Source organism: Molossus molossus, unplaced genomic scaffold (genome assembly GCF_014108415.1).
Source record: "Molossus molossus isolate mMolMol1 unplaced genomic scaffold, mMolMol1.p scaffold_m16_p_1, whole genome shotgun sequence".
Classification (NCBI taxonomy): Eukaryota; Metazoa; Chordata; class Mammalia; order Chiroptera; family Molossidae; genus Molossus; species Molossus molossus.
Window position 1 is genome coordinate 194,957,753 of NW_023425344.1, and position 19,528 is coordinate 194,977,280.

General features: G+C 47.8%; 1 protein-coding gene across 1 annotated transcript in view; it reads left to right on the forward strand.

Annotated features, from left to right (window-relative positions):
• Positions 1-3,614: 3,614 nt before the first annotated feature.
• Positions 3,615-19,528, forward strand: part of CGNL1 (cingulin like 1) — a 152,534-nt gene continuing 136,620 nt past the window's right edge. Inside the window, exon 1 of the mRNA XM_036280333.1 lies at positions 3,615-3,676. The gene's annotated coding sequence lies outside the window, so the exon portion shown is untranslated. The remainder of the gene's footprint in view (positions 3,677-19,528) is intronic.

Genomic DNA, 19,528 nt, shown 5'->3' on the forward strand with positions numbered 1-19,528 from the left:
ACCCATGGGGCCACTTCCATTGAAAAGTGCCACCATAACCTTCCTTTCCACAGAACCTTCAGCAGCTCTCATAACAAATCATCCCAATATGTGGGGCTCCAAGCTACCAACCTGGAAACTTCAGCTGCCTTCTCTCCGCTCCCTCACTGCACACCTTCGGTCCTCAAGTCCCAGGGCTCTGCTTTGGAAATTTCGTACTTCCCTGTCCGTCCCCGCTGCAATCACCCTCATTCGTTTGCTGGTTCCTGGGCTGTAGGTTTCTGCCATCCCAGGTCTCCAGGGCCCTGCGTGCTCTCTGTAGGTTCCATCCTCACCGTTCTGAGGTGGCCAAGTATTGTTTGGGTAATTTGAGCCCCCTCACTTTGGTATTAGATGCATTTTCCACCATCTGGCCCCACCCACTTTCTAGTATGCACCCCATGATCCCCTACAGGCACCTCCATTCAGGGAAGCTGGACCATTCTGTCACCTTAAATGTACTCCACCAGCACTACACCGCATATTTCTAGAATAGCTCAACGTCACTTCTTTTTATTATTATTATTATTATTATTTTTTTATCCTCACCCGAGGATATTTTTCCATTTTTTGTACAGATAGAGTGGGAGGGAGAGAGAGGAAGGGAGAGAGAGAGAGAAACATCGATGTGAAGGGACACATCGAGTGGCTGCCACCCGCACGACCAACCAGGGCCGGGGACAAACTGCAACCAAGGTATGTGCCCTTATTGGGAACCGAACCCGGGTCTCTCCGGACCGCAGGCCGACGCTCTAACCGCTGAGCCAAACTGGCCAGGGCTCAACGTCACTTCTTCTAAAAAGACTCCTTTGACCTTGCTGCCTCCCTTGGATTCTTAGGTAGTATCTCCCTATCACTATTTCTTAAAAAAAAAAAAAATATATATATATATATATATATATATATATATATATTTGTTTATTATTGAGGCATAATTGACATAACAGTTTCAGGTTTACAACATAATGATTCAATATTTGTATATATTGTAAAATGATCACCACAATCAGTCCAGTTACAAAGATCTTTTGTTTCTTGTGATGAGAACTTTTCAGTTCTCTGTTAACAACTTTCAAACATGCAATACAGTGTTATTAACTATAGTCACCATGCTGTACATTACATTCCCATAACTTATTTATTTTAAAACTGGAAGTTTGTACCTTTTGACCTCCTGCACCCAATTCTCCTACCCCCATTCTCACCTCTGGCAACTGCTAATCTGGTCTCTGTATCAATGAGCTTTTTTGTTTGTTTGTTTTTTAGATTCCACATATAAGTGAGATCATAGGGTATTTGTCTTTCTCTTTCTGACTTATTTCACTTAGCATAATACTTCCAATGTCCATTCATGTCCCAAATGGCAAGATTTCTTTCCTTCATTTTTTTTTTATGGCTGCACAATATTCCATTATGTATATAATCACAGTTTCTTTATCATCCATCCATCCACTGATGGACACTCAGGTTGCTTCCACATCTTGGCTATTGTAAGTAATGCTGCAGTGAACATGGAGGAGTACGCATATTTTTGAGTTAGTGTTTTGTTTTCTTTGGATAAATATCCAGAGGTGGAAGTGCTGGATCATATGTCAGTTCTAATTTTAACCTTTTGAGTAACCTCCATACTGTTTGCCATTGTGGCTGTACCCATTTACATTCCTCCCCAACACTTGTTATTTCTGGTCCTTCTGGTTCTAGCCATTCTGACGGGTGTGAGGGGACATCTCTCTGTGGTTGTGATTTGCATTTCCCCGACGATTAGCAATGTTGAGCATCTTTTTCATGTACTTGTTGGCCATCTGCACCTCTTCTTTGGAAAAAAATGTCCATTCCAGTCCTCTGCCCATTTTTAAATTGGAGAGTATTTTTTGGACTTTGAGTTGTATCTGTTCTTTATATATTTTGTATATTAATTCCTTTTCAGATACATGATTTGCAAATATTTCCTCCCTTTCACTATTACTTTTTAAAGTCTTTATATTGCTATTTTAAATTTTATTTATTTATTTTTTATCCTCACCTGAGGACATTTTTGCATTTATTTTCAGATAGAACAGGAGGGAAAGAGAAGAGAGAGAAACATCAACATGAGAGAGACACATCGAGTAGCTGCCACCCACACAGCCCCAACCAGGGCCGGGGACAAACCGCAACCGAGATATGTGCCCTTAGTGGGAACTGAACCTGGGCCTCTCTGGTCTATGGGCTGCCGCTCTAACCACTGAGCAAAAATGACCAGAGCTATATTGCTATTTTAAATTATTGAATTTTTAAGTGATTACTTCATTCACTATGGCAGCAAACATATACTTATTAAATACAGCTGGTGCACCCAGCTGGTGTGGCTCAGTGGGTGAGCGACGACCCATGCACCAAGAGGTGGCTGGTTCAATTCCTGGTCAGGGCACATGCCCAGGTTGTGGGACTGATTGCCAGTGGGGGGCATGCAGGAGGCAGCTGATCCATGTTCTCTCTGATGTTTCTCTTTCTCTCTCCCTCTCTCTCTCAAATCAATAAAGAAAAAATAAATAAATACAGGTTGTGTGACATTTCCATGTTTGTTTTTTTTTCCCCAGGCAATCTTCACAACCTGGTGGGGTAGCTAGCCTGCTCCTCATTTCACAGCTGAAAGGAAAACGTTTATACACAAGCTCTAAGGGCAGGTTAGCAGTATCCTGCAGCTTCAATGGGCCTAAACCAGATACCAGGAAACTGGCTTCCAATCCTAGCTCTCACTGCCATCAGCTGAGTGGCCTTGGGCCACTCACTCCCTGCCTTCCTAACAGGGACTGACATTTATCACTGTTAGATTGTAAGTGGCTACTGTAATTTTGTTTTTTTCCTATTTAGCTTTTTTGGGTGGTGGTGGTGGGACTGTACTTTTGTATCTCTCCACTAGTGTCTAGACATAGTAGGTGCTCAATAAATATTTGTAGAGTTGATTGTGGTAGAAGAAAAGTTGTACCTTAAGTGTCTGGTTGGAGAGAAAAAGTCTGCAGGGAAGGGCAAGGCAAAAACTGGGCTCAGAGGCTGTGAGGGTGGGACAGGACTGGGTGGTGGTAGGGAAGGCTTCCTGGAGACGGGGAATTTGGAAAGGCAGGCTTGGAGGAGAAAAACACCCGCTGATGGCGGGGAGGGATGGGTGGAGGACATTCCGATCTGGGGAAGGGTGAGGACAAAGCGGTGCTGGAGAGAGGAGTGTGAGGCCCGAAAGGGGGGTGGGGGGGAAAGAGGTGCTAGCAAGGGGCGGAGGGAGGGCGCGGGAGGGCCAGCCCGGGTAGGGGTGGTGGAGGGGTGTCTGGGGAAACATGTCCGGGGGGCGGCTGGCGGTGCGAGGGGAAGCGTCAGCCAGAGGAAGACCGGGCGAGTGGCAGGAGGGGATGGGGCGGCCTGCCGCAGCAGGGGCGTCGGGGCGCCTTACTACCTTGGCTTGGGCCGCCAGGCTGGTGGCCGCTCCGGCGGGTCTCGCCCCCGCCCGGCCCCTGCCCCCTGCCCCGCCTCCCCGGGGGCGGGCGGCGGGGGCGTGGCCGGGGCTGGCCGGGCCTCCTGGTGGCGCCGCGGCCCCTGCACTCGGCCGGGCTCTGCTGGCTGCGGCAGGAGCGGGACCCGGCGGCGGCGGCGGCGGTGAGTGAGTCGGACGCAGGAGCCGGGCCAGGTGGGTGCGCGGACCCGGACCTGGACCCGGGGGGCCGACGTGTCGCCAAGGGCGGCGGGACCTGGAGAGGCTCGGGCTCTGCCAGGTGCGCCGCACTCAGCACGCGCGTCCGCCCTCCAGCACCGCGCAGCGCCCGCCGCCAGGCGCCGGGTCCTCGGGCTGGAAGGTGCGCTCCTGGCGCCCGGCCGCAGCGCGCTGCCCGGGGACGTGCGGAGCATATGGTGGGGATTCCGGGGGCACCCGAAGCGGGGCCTGGGGTCGGGGGAGGGTCTCAGGATCTCCCCTTAGTGAAGAGGGTTTGGTAGTCTTCGCACCCCTACCTCGACCCTGGGGCCTGAGTGACAGCTAGGAGGGAGCCATGGTTCCTCGGGGACCCCAACGGAGCACCCAGTCCCTGTCCTACCCTGTTTTACTTAATGTCCCGGCGTGCTCATCCAGACCATCCCTTAGAAAGAAAGGGCTGGTGGCCGCCCCTCTCTCCCCGGCCTTCTGGGTCCAGGCAGGTAGACCCTGAACGCCCCCGCCTCACTTGTAGCACAGATCCTAGCTTTCCAAGGGACTTTTCCAAGTTGCATCACTGTTTGGCCTGTAGACAGGTGCTTGGCTGTCATGTTGGAGTTAGTTACTCAGGATTTTAAAAAACTGTGTATTTACCATGTGAGTACTTCCTTACCTCAAGGAAGCAGCCCATTTCCAACTCTGCTCAAACACGTTGGGAATTCTTTGGGGGCATTGGTTCTCAAACTTGGCTGCGTATCTAGTGAGTTTTTACAGGTACTGATGTCCAGGTCCCACCTCTAGAAATCCTGATGCAGGTGGGCTGGAGTGCAGCCTGGGCAAGGTGGTGATGATAACGCACCACCACATTTGAGAAGCTCAGCTTTGGGGCTTGCTCCCATAGGCACTTTCTGAACTACTAGAGATTAATTCCGATACAGAAGTCACTTATCTTAATTTCCCTTCAAACTTGTTCACTGCAAACACAACCCTGCCCATGTACTCTTGGCCTGCAATCCACCTGAACAGCGTGATGGCTGGTGCTTTCCAACCTTAGACTGCAGATGGTGCTTTTTTCCTGGAGTTCCCTTTGTTTCTTCCTTTCTGTTTACAGTAAATATTGCCTGGGCACTTTCTGCCAAGGAGGCTGGATTGTAGGAGTTGAAGCCATGAAGTCCTTGCAAGGGTCAAGGTTATCATACTGGGTTGTCTTATTCAGAGAAAACCAAGTAATAGTTTGACTTGTCCTATTTGGAAAGGACTTCAGATTAAAAGAAGGAAGAGTACTTTAGGAATCCAGCTCTTGGAGACTCTGTGCCACAGATAATGATTTTGCATAAATGTGGGGGATTTTCCTCCAAGAAAGCAAGCTAACAAGATTCTGAAGGTTGATACTGTGTTAATGCATGTGCATTTGTGGTTGAGTTTTATTCCCAATGTGTGATTACGCCCAGCAGATGTGACACAGTGTATATTTCTTTCATTTTTTTAATCCTCACTTGAGGATATTTTTCATTTATCATCAGATAGTGTGGGAGGGAGGGAGAGAGAGAAACATTGATGCGAGAGAGACACAGCAACTGGTTGCCTCCCGAATGACCTGACCAGGGCCAAGGACGAACTGCAACCGAGGTATGTGTCCTTGACTGGAATTGACCCGCAACTCATTGGTCCACGGGCCAAACCTCTAACTGCTGAGCCAAACCCACCAGGGCAATTTCTTATTGATAGAATAATTTGAATTTGGGAATTATATGCCATACTATATGGCACATATGAGGTGAGAATTTAGCCACTTGTCAAATGATCTTAAAAATGATAGGGGATTAGGACTAAGAAAAAATTGAATATATATATATATATATATATATATATATATATATATATATATGCTGAATTTGATCAAATGTATTTAATTAAGAAAGTGTGTTTTTGGTGTTAGTGTTATTATTGTGACAGTCTGCAGCCTCCTGGGATCTCGGTTAATTTGCTGTTGGACCTAAGTATGATGTTGGTATTAGATGCCTACCTGGATGTTGCCACCTGGCCACAAACCAGTGGATTTAATTTTTTTTTTCAGTGCTGGCCCTCTACATTGCGTTTTTATTAGTAAGTGGGGTGATATACTTTCATCAGAATGCCCTCCAGAGGGGGAGGAACATTTGTTCATGTCTAGCTCCTAGTGAGTCAAAAGAATATTCATTGGGAAAAACAAGAAATTGTGGAGTTTTGCCCCAGCTGGTTTTTCTCTCTTTCCCACCTTCTGCTACCATGCCCTGCCCCTATGGCTGTATCCGATTGCTGGGAGTGAGGCAACTGTCGGAGCCCTCCTAATTGTCTTGAGAATGGAGGTTATGTGGAGTGCATGGTCTCACAGGGTGGCCCCTGACCCAGACCATATGGAAAGTGTTTCGTACTGTGTGTGTGTGTGTGTTTTTTTTAAGGCCAACAAAACGGAGCCATGTTATTGAATAGTTTATTAACTTGCTAATCTTGCCTCCATTTTGGGAGAAAATGTTTATTTGCAGATGCTGTTCAACTCTTGGTGTCTGAAAAGTTGCACCCGAACAGCAGTAGTTACAGTGTGAGTATAATAGTACATTTTGGAAAAAAGAAAGAAGAAGTGTATGTAAATATGGACCTACAAAAAGATTTATTAGAACATTTCTCACTTCAGGGTAGCAGTGTGAATTTTCTAAACCGATTAGAAGAATGTAAGTGAAGAAAAATAAGATGAAAGAGTTAGGGAGGGCTGCTTCATCTAGAGAAAGGGGATACAGCCCTCAGGGGGGGTCTTTGATTCCTGTTAAGAACAGACTATCCCATTGGCTTCCTTTCGTTCCTTCAAGTAGGGACAGTTAATTTGTTGTACCAATGGGTGGTTCAAGAAATTTAATGGTCTCCTTAACTCCTTTCCCTCTGAAACCCATTTATTTAAGAGATGCTATGGACCTTAAAAAAAAAAACAAAAAAAACCCCACGAGTGATACTGTCCTTTCCCTGTCTTTTCCTCCTCTGACCCTGGCACTAACGGGCATTGAAATGGCTGAGAGGTTGGCATCACAGGAGAAAAACAAAGTTCAAGGGCAATTGAAAAATTGAGTAATTTTCCCTGAATGACCAAGTGCTTACTTTATTCTGTCATGTGACATTGCTGTTATCAAGAAACAAGTTGTGACATGAAAACCCTGAAAATGGGAAAGAAAAAGAAAAAGGGATTTGATGGGAATAGCACCAAGTTCCACTGGCTTTCACAGACTAAGCTCATTGGAGTTTTCAGTCCAACACCCCAGATCACCACCCCTCCCCATTACCTTCTTTCTTCAGGCACTACCCTCCCCCCCAAACCACTATCCCGGGGAGACAGTGCTTCATTTTAAATGCACACCAAGTTTTTGTTGTTTCATTTCTTTATTCACTCGTTTAGCAAATTCTTATAAAGTCCCCACTCCTGGCAAAGCTCTGTGTTCCTCCAGGACTTCTTGGTAAACAGGGTACCGTCCCTGACTTCCGGAGCTTGGAGTCAGCGGGTTACAGTGAGTTGGGAACTTTTAGAATCAAGATGAGCACCGAGAACTGTGGGGGTAGCCAGGGGCCACCTGGCTAGCCTCACCTGGATAGATACCCACTGAAGTCATTGGCACAAGAAAACCTTCACTCTAGTTTAAACTGAAATTTATTTTATTAGGGCCCTCCATCAAGTTTTAAATGACTGAGTTCAGATACTTCTCTGACAGAGGAGAGGGAAGGGGGCGGCCACTGATCACACAGAAGTAGGGAGTGAAGAAAGAGGAGGCAGATTCAGGCAGATGCGTTTTGCTCAAGGGGTATATACTTAACCACCCTGTGCAAGGGTATGTATTACCTGGGGCTGGGAAACTGGTGGAGAATGTGGCTGGATCTATCTTTGGCAAATGATAACTGGCAAAAGGAGCTTAGTTAGCCCAGCCACCTCTGCAGCAGAGCTGGGAGGAGAGGAGGAAGCACCCGTTAGAGCAGCACCTGTGCGTGCGGCGCAGGGGGCTTGGTTTATGTCTCTGTCTCCATCCGGTGTGCAGGCGTTCGTTCTCTGCTCTGCCGTTGTCACTTCAGCTCAGGTTTCCTTGGACAGACTGAAAACTGGACTTCACACTGTTTTTCCCTTGGGAAGGTGGTTTCCAAATAGCTGACCCCCAGGGCTAATAACCCCAGGGTTAGAAGAGTTACTATTTGTTTATTGGCTACCTCCAAGTGCCAGGCAGGGTGCTCAGCACCTGTCTTCCTTCCATGCTCTGAATATGTGCCCTCCTGAGGCAGGTGGCAGTGGCCTCACTTTGCAGATGGGGAAACTGAGGCCCAACGAGGCGCTGGATCTTGGGGCAGCTCACAGCGCTCAGAAGTGGCAGAGCTGAGGGTTGAGGGTGCTGGGGTCTGCCCACTGCTCCTTGTTCCTGGTAAGCAGAGTTGATTAAGAAATTGAATTTTCAGTGCCTTGTTTTTCTAACATCACAGTCTCCTTAGGTCTGGGTTGACTTACTGTTTTCCTCTACTTGAGGGGGTGTAACATTAGACTCAAGATCCCTGCGGGCTTGTCATCCTAAGGGAAGTTTTATGAAACCCTACTTTTCTGGGGTTTTTTTGGAATAGGGTGGATAGTCTCTTCAGAAAGGCTCTGAATGCATCCCAAGTCCTAGGTTAGAGAGACATTATCTCCATATTTTTTTAAGGTCTGCAAACCACTGGATTTCTGTAGGTAATTGGTTGTTGGGTAAGTGATTAGAAACAACATTCAATGTTGAACATTGTGGAGCAGAACCAAGCTGTGAACATTCAGTTGCTGTTTATGTGGTCCTTGAGACAAAAACAAAACTTTGCTGCATAGTAATTACCTCAAGCTCTTAAAATTACAGGTGGGAAGGGCTTAGAGGCCGAATGGAGCTATAATTAGTAAAGCTGAGTTTAAGACAGGGTTGCTGAATTTGTGTTCATTACTACGACGGGCTGCATGAGAAGGATCAGTCCAGAGAACATTTCCATGGGACTCAGCGGAGGGTCGCCATGGAGTTAAGTGTTTGGGATTAGAGCACAGGGCACTTGCCACCAATGTGAACTATTTCTGCAGGTCTCTTTGTTTAGAGGGTGGAGTTTATTCCCAGCTGCCCAATCACAGGGGTCCCTGCTTGCCTTAGGTAGAGGCCATAATGTTCAGGCTGTCGCTTTGTAGTTTTTTTTTTTTAGGTCTATAAAGGCCCTTTATTATTAATAATCTTTCACTGTTGCTTATCTCTTTGCTAGAGGATTGGGGCAAGCTGACCAAGATTTTCTGGTTTTGACTTCAAATTTTCTTGGTTTTTACATCTGACTTCCCCTGGCTTTCTACCCTTGTATTTCACAGCATTTGAAACAGGCACTGTGCTTTCCTTTGAACATTTGTAGTCCGTTCAGGGAAGAGGACCTCTGCACCCATGCCTCCTCCTGGGGATCCCGGATCCGGGGATCCTGGGATCCTGTGACATGGCAGGACTGTTAGTCCCATTTTCCAGGTGAGGAGCCTGGTGAGGTTCCAGTCCCTACGAAGTGGGAGTTTGGAATTCCAGCTCAGACTTTCAGACTGTAAATAGCCGCCCTCTTTCGATTTTATTACAGAGGAAAAAGAAATGACCCAGTTTTAGAGTCACGGAGAGGTTCTAATATATCTCATGAACTACTCTATATCATTGTGCTTCATAGCAGCTGTATTGATAGTTTTAAAAAATATATTTGATCCATCACCATTTTTGCCCATGTGATTTTTAGTCTTCTTATTAAAAAGTGACTTACTTAACATTACACACCAGCAGCTGAAAAGTTGATTAGCTCCTCTCCTGCCCAAATCAAATGGCAGAGACCTGGAAAGTTTGCTGAGTGGTGATTACAGGGAAAGCTTTAGGCGTTAGGGAGGAACTGATTGAGAAAGAACGAGAGGAGAGATAACTGAGAGAAGTTTGCAAAGGGACTGCAGGGTGGAGTTGACCAAACTTCAGATTTCTTTTACTTGTGAGTTTCAGGTTTGGGGCTTGAGCACCTTTGTTCCGGTTGTAGCCTGACCAGCTCTGCTCAGTCTGTATTGCCCTGGGCCACCTGCAAGCTGTGTGTGTGTGTGTGTGTGTGTGTGTGTGTGTGTGTTGGGGGAGGGGAGGGGAGGGGTGGAGAGAGGAAGTAGAGGAATGTGTGTGTGTGGGGTGGGGTTAGAGCCACTGCTTACCTGGTTCTTCAAATCTGGTCTGCTCAGGGCATAATCACCTGGAGCTATAGGTCTGGATACCTGCAAGGGGGCTAACTTTGTGGGTGTGAGGCAGCTGGGTCGGGTACAGAAGGAGAGAGAGAGGGTTACAAATCCTCTAGAGCACTTACCTCCAGCCTTGCTAAGAGCTTTTAACCTAGCAGCTGTATGGGATAGGTACTATCAAGAACCCGTTTTATAGGTGAGGGGAACAAGGCCTTGAGAAATTGAGTAACTTGTCAAAGTTGTGCAGCTAACAAGCGGTAGGATCCAGGGTTCAAACTTGTCTGGCCCTGAGCTGTTCTGTTAACTTGGCTGGCTTCTCCCACCCAGAGCTCTGGTCCTACATTGGCTCTTCATGCATTCTCTCCCTTCACTCACTCATTTCTTCCACAAACTATCCACCGCTTGTCTGCGCCTTCATCTCAGCAGTCAGAACACCATCGGTGCCCTTTGCTACACGTCCAGACTCCCCAAACCTGGCAGCCTAGGAGAGGACGGATCTCTCCATGGATCTTGTATCCCTGTGTCTAGCAGAAAACAGGTGCTCAACAAAGTTTTGTGGAAGGAAGGACGCAAGTCAGCCAGCCTTTTGCAACTTGACATCCTTGTATTCTGTCTTTCTGTCTCTCTCTGGCAGCCCCGGTGCTTTCTAAACAGAAAAACATGAGCGCTAAGGAGGGGATGGTGTGGGGGGACTATCTCACAGCCAGAGAGAATTCTTGATAAAAATATGCTTTCGGAAATATATTTCAAGTTCTCATGGCCAGTGTGTGTTTGTGTTTAAAGCGTTTATTATGTGAAGTGCATGCTGACCCCCAGCCTGCAGATTATTGTGAGTAAAGGCGTCCTTTCAGACGTCCAGGCATTGCTGAGACTGCTCGCCAGTGAGTGTGTTTTCTTTGGAGTCAGGGACCACACACCAGAGGGTTCAAGCACCCGCCATCCATCTTCCTAGAGCCAGGTGCGGTTTAACATGGAAATGCACAAGCTGGGAGAAAGTAGTAATTCATTCTCTCTCTCTCTTCTCTCTCCCCCTTCACACCATGGGGTGACAGCTGGGGTCCCACCTACTTGGATTGGAAGCCACATTTGCCCATCACCAGAGTGCGGTGATTTGGGCAGGTTCCTCTTCCGTTTCGGGTTTGTTTCCTCATCTGTAAAATGGGGATGTGTAGGCCTGCGGTCCAGAGAGACCCGGGTTCGGTTCCCGCTAAGGGCATGTACCTCTGTTGCGGTTTGTCCCCGGCCCTGGTTGGTCATGTGGGTGGCAGCCACTCGATGTGTCCCTTTCACATCGATGTTTCTCTCTCTCACTCTCCCTCCCACTCTATCTGAACAAAAAATGGAAAAGTGTCCTCAGGTGAGGATTAAAAAAAATGGGGATGTGTAGTACTCACCTCACACGGTTTCAGGGGCCACATCTCTGACCTAGTATAGTGGCTCTCAAACGGGAGACCCGCTGGGGACACTTGGCAATATCTGGAGACATTCTTGGTTGTCAGGACTGAGGGTGGCATCTAGTTGGTAGCGGTCAGGAAAGCTGCTCACTGCGCACAGGACAGCCCCACCACGCATGATCTCGCCCTCGGTGTCTGTATGCCAAGGCTCCGGGCCCTGGCCAGGTGGAACCTGGAACAGTGGTGGTGGGTTTTTTTTGCTTTTGTTTTTTAATTTCTTTTTTTTTTTTATCCTCACCCGAGGACATTTTTGCATTTATCTTCAGATGGAGCAGGAGGGAGAGAGAGAGGAAGAGAGAGAAACATCCATGTGAGAGAGACACATCGACTGGTTGCCACTCACACAACCCCAACCAGGGCTGGGGACAAAGTGCACCTGAGGTACATTCCCTTAGCGGGAACCGAACCCAGGACTCTCTGGTTCGGAGGCCGGCACTCTAACGGCTGAGCAAACCGGCCAGGGCTTCATTTTTTAAAAATATGTTTTTCATTGATTTTTTTTAGGGAGAGAGAGAGAGAGAGATAGAAACATCGATTGGTTGCCTTCTGCACGCCCCCTACTGGGAATCGAGTCTGTAACCTGGGCATGTGCCCTGACCCGGAATGGAACCGGGACCTCTCAGTCCATGGGATGATGCTGAGTCCACTGAGCCGCACTGGTCGGGCCGTGGTGGTTGTTTTTAACATGTTTCATGTAGTGGAGCCTCTTGGCCAGTGACAAAAGGCCCACCTCACTGATTTTTAGAGAGAGCAAAAGGGGGGGGGGGGCAGGAGAGAGACAGAGAGAAACACCAATGGTCTTTCCCACCCTTGATCCTTCCTGACTCTTCTTTCTAACCTACTCTTCTGTTTAACCGCTGAGCCAAACCGGCCAGCGCAGGAATTTTTTTATGGATGCTTCTGGGTTACCCCTCAGGTGCCCCTGACGTGGGGGAAGAGCTACTTTCCTCTCCACGGAGTGCTCCTTAGCTTCATTTGTAATTGCTTGCATCTATTTACATATATATAAAACACATGTGATTTACATATAAATAACTTATATGCTAAAGAAATCCCTTAACCTCTCTGGGTGGTTAAACCTGGCTCTCAGGCAGACAGCGGAGTGGGGCGCTGGAGCAGGAGCCTGGGGCTGGCTGCAGACTGGGGAGCTTGCTTTTCTCCTGGGTGGGACGAGGAATCGCATTGCCCTCCTACCTTATCATGTTCCCAGGACTAAATACCACAAAGCTGCACACGTGGAATTAACTCTGTCCCCGTGAGAGTAGCTCTTCACACGTGAAGGTGAAGTATGATTCCTAAGGTGTGACTTTTGAATGTGCTTTTTAGAGAAGCCCTTTTGTAAGTGGCCATGCACTGACTGCCACTCAAGAAGGATCAGTGCTCCACAGACAAAGGATATCTGCGCTGTGGCCAGAGTGGGAACCTGGGCCCAGAAAACGTCCCCGCCGCAGAGCGTGGGATTCGGGAGCAGCAGGGGATGGGGGTGGGGTGGGGTAGGCTACCTGGTCACCCTACCTCCGGTTCGGTTCGTGCTTTGGCTTTTTTCTTTTATGTGTGTGACCCTGGGCAAGCTCCTTGACCTTACACTTTGGTTTTCTTGCCCGTAGAATGAGGCTAACCTACCACCTACCTGAGGACAGGTGTGGGGGAAGTGATGTGTCCGTACGCGGTGCACATGGGAAGCTTAACTTAGTCTAGGAATTGTGATAAGTAAAATAATATTATGTATTTCTTGGGCCTATAGCATGTATATTCTTACTCAAGCGAGGAAGGGGTTGCTCCTGGGTTAGGGGCTGATGTAGGATTCTTCTGGAGTTCCGGTATCTTTTTATTTTTATTTTTTATTGTGGTTAAAATATAGACGCCATAAAGTCAACCAGTTTAACCAGTTCAGAGGTGTTAAGTACATTCACAGCATGTACAACCATCACCGCTATCAAATTCCAAAACTTTTCATGACCCCAAAGGAAACGCTGGACCCATGAAACAGTCACTTCACGTTCTTCCTCCCCAGGCCCTGGCCACCCTGGTCTCCGTCCTGTCTCTGTGAAATGGACCGTTCTGGATAGTTTGTATAAAGTGAAATCATACAACAGGCTGCCCTTTGTGTCTGGCTTCTTTTACTTGGTACACTGTTTCCAGATCCATCTCTGTGTTGTGGCAGGATCAGCATTTGTTTGTACCTGGTGTCCTTGTAGAACGCAAGCCTCCGTTTCCGCCGGCCTTTCTCCCAGGTTAGGTCTTGTTTTCAGGTTTTAAAATGTCTTGCATTTGTTTTGGTCCTTTGGGCCAGCCTTAGTTTTTCCACTCTTCCCATCCAGTGATTCTAATGACCCTTGAAATGAATATTGGAATGAAGCTCTCACACCAGGTTCCTGATGCTGCTGGGGAGTAGGTCTTACGAGGTATTTTGTTTCTGCTGAAGAATTAGCCGCAGGATCACAGGCAGGGGCCTTGAGCTGTCCCGGGGACAGCATGGCAGGTTTTAAAAACAAGTGTCTGGAAAACACCCACCAGGCCCCTCTTATTTCTTGGTTTAAAAGCTTTCCACAAGGAGAAGTGGCCCTCAATTAAGTCGTTTAATAAAAACCTCCCTCTGTTTTAAAGCATTCTTGGGAAGTGTTTACATTTAACGCCACCGCGGGCTTCTAAATGAGAAGCTGTGGAGTGAGTGATCCTTAACCTGTGACTTTAATAAGATCCTTTGCTTTAGGTTTCCAGGCGGAGGCCTGGCCAGATTTGTAGCTTGTCACTGACCCAGGCAGTCTTGACTCTATCCTCCCCACCCCCCTCCCCCAGCCACCCCAGGTAGAAGATTCAGAGAGGCCCAAAGCCCCTTAGACATGCAAAACTGGCTGTTTGGAGAGACTAGACCTAAAGAGGTGATCTTCTCACCTCCCCAGGGCCCCCCCTTCTGAGCTTTCAGCCAGGATTTGGAACTTCCTTGTGCTGCGGTGGCTGAGGGCCCTGAGAGGTGAGGAGGCTCTACTTTTTGCTGTGATTTTGGAGAGGCGAGTAGGCCCCACCAAGAGGAAGCAGGATGTTGGCAGCTTACCGAAGGAAACTTAGGGTTTGTTGTAGAAAAGCTGTGTCTTGAAATAAAGGATTCTCCAGCATGGCCTCCTTTGTGCTGCTTTCCTGGGGATCCTTATTGCACGGCCCAGGACAGGAGGCCAGGCCGGGGAAGGAAGCCAGAGTCATTGGCGGGGTTGAGATTTCCAGAAAGGCTGCAGGGCCTGGCTGTTCCCCCGTCCACGTCCTGGCTCCCTGAAGGGGCAGCAGTTTCCGGGGCATGTCTTCTCACGTTGTGAGTTAATATGTCTAAAGTGCTTAGCACAGTGTCTGCAGGGGAAGCTGTATACGTGTGTCTTATTATTCGGACACTTCACGTTTGTGAATTCCCAGCTAGAATCATTGGAAATGCTCCTTGTTTTCAGAGCGAATTCACCTCCATACCCTGTAGGCTTGGGAAAGGGTGATATCACGGGATCATTGAAAAAACATGACATGTAGGTGGAGAAGTCGTGTTTGATGAATCTATTAATGTTCTCCAAGGGAAAAAAATAAATGTGGGAAGAAGGGCATACCAGTGGATATAATGTATTTAGACTTATAAATAACTTTGCAAAGACTTCATGCCGAAGGTCATTAAGTGTGAGTCTCCTACAACTCTCCGCTGGGGTGGGGGGCGAGTGTAAGAAGGACTGTATCCAAAACCCATCTTCTGAATTGTCTCAAAAGTTCTTTCTGTCTTTTAAAAAATAACTTCTAGTTCCTGTCTTTTAAGTAAATAATACATTTGTAGAAGGAAGTAGATTCCACCATCAATAAATATAGGAATTAGATTACTTACATGCAAAGATGCTGAATTTCATCCCTTCTGTGAGTTGACCTAGGAGAATGAATAAATGAATGAATGGAAGCTTTGTCAACACAGCCCCTTCTCCCCCAGAAGGATGTAGGAAATGTGGAGTTTTGCTGGAGTAAAAGGACATGCAGGCGTTAGATGCCTTCGTAGTTTTCATTTTGCTCAGCTCCCTGTGGGCCTAGCGTGGTGTCTTATGTAGGAGTGCTCTATACATGTTTCAATGATTAATGGATTACAATTTCTTCAAAATAAGCATGAGTATTTTATTGTTGTATGCCAGGCAAACTTATCCTTATATTTGCTCTTATGGTGTTTGTATTATTTTTTGCTGCATAATATTGCTGGGTAACATACAGTCCCAGATCTCATTGCTTAATAACCACAAACATTTATTTTCCCACTTGCTCATCTGTTGGTTGGGTATGGTTAGGTTGACTTAGGCTGGGCCGGACTACAGGCTTCTGTTTGGTTTCAAGTCTCTGTTCCCCATGAGCTTATTCTGGGGCCTAGGCTGAAGGGGCAGCAGTTACCTAGGTCATGCTCATCTCGTGGCAGATCACAGTGGCATGTTCATTGTGGCAGATTACAGTGGCATGTTCATCGTGGCAGATTACAGTGGCGTGTTCATCGTGGCAGATCACAGTGGCGTGTTCATCTCATGGCAGATCACAGTGGCGTGTTCATTGTGGCAGATCACAGTGGCGTGTTCATCTCATGGCAGATCACAGTGGTGTGTTCATCGTGGCAGATCACAGTGGCGTGTTCATTGTGGCAGATCACAGTAGCGTGTTTATCTCATGGCAGATCACAGTGGCGTGTTCATTGTGGCAGATCACAGTGGCGTGTTCATCTCATAGCAGGTCACAGTGGCATGTTCATCTCATAGCAGGTCACAGTGGCATGTTCATCTCATGGCAGGTCACAGTGGCATAAGAAAGCAAAGCCTCTTGAGGCTTTGGCTCATAACCCCTGTGCTGTCACTTCTGCAGACATTTCATTGGCCAACGTGAATCACATGGCCAACCTCAATGTCAGTGAGGTGGGGAAATATACTTCAGCCAGTCTAGTGGGAAGTACTATAAAGTCACATGGCAAAGAAGGTGGACCTATCCCCTATTATAGGGGAGTGAGGCCTGGGAATAGTCCAGTGGTAGAGAATGAATGAGAGAAAAGAGGGAAGTGTGGGCCAAACCAGCTTTTTGGGAGCTTGCTAACCCTGGGCATCTGGGTGAATCATACCTGTTTTGCCCAGGTACCAGCCTACACCTTGGTAGGACTGTACGTGGGCCTAGCGTGCTTGATGTTGGCAGGCTGAATGTCCTCTGTATTCACTCACTGTGACAGTGGTCCTGGGGGTTCCCTTCATTGATGGGAGGAGCAGAGTGATGGGCTGGGTTTTCTTCTGATTAGCAGTTGTGACCTGATATGCTGCCCACTGTGGTGGCTGGAGAGTGACAGGTAGAGAGAGCAAAGAAGACGAAGAAGGCCAAAGTATCCAGGGAGGCCAGGAGCTTGGTGTACCCTTCCCATAGCACCTCTTAGCATAGGCCTTTGGGAAGTCAGTCTAAATCCCAGTTTATCATCAGGGCCACCACGCCCCTGTCCCCATCTTCATAAGGACCCCGGGCCTGCGTTTCCAGAGCTCTCCTAGTATATCTGAAGAAACAGGCCTTCGGAAGTTAGGTGACTTCCCTTCAGCCACCCGTCTCAGATCCAAACTAGGTCATCCAGTTCCCAGCCTAGGGCTTGTTTTCTGCACGGTTGTGTCTCAGCCCAGGGGGAGTGGTGACCCAAGGCATCGCGGTATATCCGGCCCTGTGAAGCCGGTGCCTCAGTTCCCGTCGGAGCCGGGTGAGCCTCGGGCTACCATGTGATGCCTCAGAAGAGTGGAACTGTCTGCAGTGTGTCCTTTTGTTTGTGAAGAGTTGCTAGACTTTGAGGAAGGGAAGGCTCTGGCCATCATGTGAAAACGCACCGAGAATCCTGGAGACAAACCCTGTGAAGCTGAGGGTGGGAGGGAGCACACAGGCCTCTCACATGCTGTGGGTGGGATTAGACAGCCAGTGGACTTCTGTTTGGAGAGCAGTTTGGCAGTGGGCATATTTCTGCAGGTAAACAAAACTCAATTAAAAGTGGTCTAAATAGTAAGGACATTGATTATCTCCTGTAGGCCAGAATTCCAAAGTCAGGGCAGTTTGGGGGTTGAGTCATGGAGGACCACACATGCATTTCCTCGTTCCTCTTCTCCGGGCTCCGTGGTCGGCATTAGTGCTCAGGCTTGTCGCGTGGTTCCAGGGTGGCCGAACCTCCAGCCTGTGTCCTCATTCACAGTGATGTCCAGAGGCAGGAAAAGAGGCAAGTCCCCTGCAGAACTTTCACACCTTTTAGGCAAAAATGGGTCCGATACCCACACCTAAACCAAAGACTGGCGTGGGGAGGTGGGGCCGCTGTAGCTTGCTTCGATCAGTCCTGGGCCTAGATAGGGGCCCAGCCTTCCCTGAAGCTCACGGGCACTGGGAGGAGGGGACAGTCCTGGAGCTCTGCTGGCTGGGAAAAACGGGCAGCTGCTATAGGTAGCCGCTGGTGTCCGTCCCAGCTTTATTTTTCAAAATTAAGGATGTGCGTAACTCAGCCCTTCCACAGTTAGGAAGTCACCTTACAAGTGTATCTGCACAGTGTGTTGCATGCGTACAGATACTCATTGCAGCATCACAACAGCGAAACGTTGGAAATAACCTAAATGTCTCTCAGCAGGAAGTGGTTAAGTAAATTAAGGTGTAAGCATATTAAGGAATTGGGCAAATCTGTAAGTATTGATAAAGAAAAAATTTAAAAATATACTGTTAAGTTTTTTTTTTTTTAAAGTAAAGTACAAATCAGTATATATTTTGAGATCTCAGTTTTGTCCAAAACGTCTTTAAAATATTTTCATTGCTTTTTAGAGAGAGAGAGAGAGAAAGAGGAAGGGAGAGGGAGAGAGAGAGAGAAACATTGGCACGAGAATGAAACATTGATTGGTTGCCTCCTGTGTGCCCCCCACCAGGGACTGATCCCAAAACCCAGGCATGTGCCCTCACTGGGAATGGAACTGACGCTCACGATGGTGCCTAACCAGCTGAGACACATGGGCCAGGGCTGACTTATTTTTTAATTTTAATTTTATTTTTTGTTAATCCTCACCCGAAGATATTTTTCCATTGATTTTCAAATAGAGTAGAAAGGAGGGAGGGAGGAAGGGAGACAGAGAGGAGAGAGAGAGAAACATTGATGTGAGAGAGACACATTGATTGGTTGCTTCTTGCAACCAATACACTGACTAGGGCCAGGGATCAAACCTGCAACCTAGGTATGTGCCCTTGATCAGGAATCGAACCCATGACCCTTCGGTCCCTCAAGGTGGCCAGTGCTGTCTTTTTTTTTTTTGGTATGTGCCCTTAGTGGGAACCAAACCCGGGTCTCCCTGGACCACAGGCCGATGCTCTAACCGCTGAGCCAAACCGGCCAGGGCTCATGCCCTTCTTGACTGTTTGAATTTTATACAAATCATGGGATGTCTTACCTTCAAAGTAAAAAGAAAACAATAGGTATATTTTTAGTGTGTGCCGGGGCTTAAGGAGAGGAAGCCAGCCTGCTCTGTGTGCTTTATCAGAAACCTGGTTGGGAGGCGATGGGAGAACCACGTGGCTGAGTGATGTCAGCTTGAGGGGAGGTTGTGGAAGGAAAGAAGTCCAGGAGTGAAATAAGGTAAATTTTCTATCTCCTTTGGTACACGGCCGGTCTTAAACATAGTGAAGTCAAATACACATTTGGGGAATGAATGGCTGTTTAGGTCAAGGTCCAAAGCAACTTTATCAAGTGTCAAAACCCAACCAAGCAGCTCAAATCAGCAAGAAAGTAGATTCTGCTGGAAATTTATGTTGCAAATAAAATATGACTGGAGCTGATGCCCACCTCCCTGAAGCTCCGGTGTGCGGGCCTTGGTGCTACCCTCCGGGACTGCAGGGCCTCCTCCAGATTCCAGACCTGCTGCCCCAGGATGTGGAAGGTGTGTGGTACCCCATCTTCACTGGGTCTTCCTCCTTTTCCTCCTCCTGTGGTCTGGGCTCTCACAGCCTGATAGCCTTATCTCAACTTGAAGTTTCTGATCAGGTTAGAAGCTTGGGAGGGGGTCAAGATAAGATTATGCCTACTCCAGCATGATCTGCTTCCTATTTTTTCCTTGAGCTTCTGGGATCTAATTCATTGCTAGGAGTCAATCTAGTCCACACTTTATAATCATCATCCAT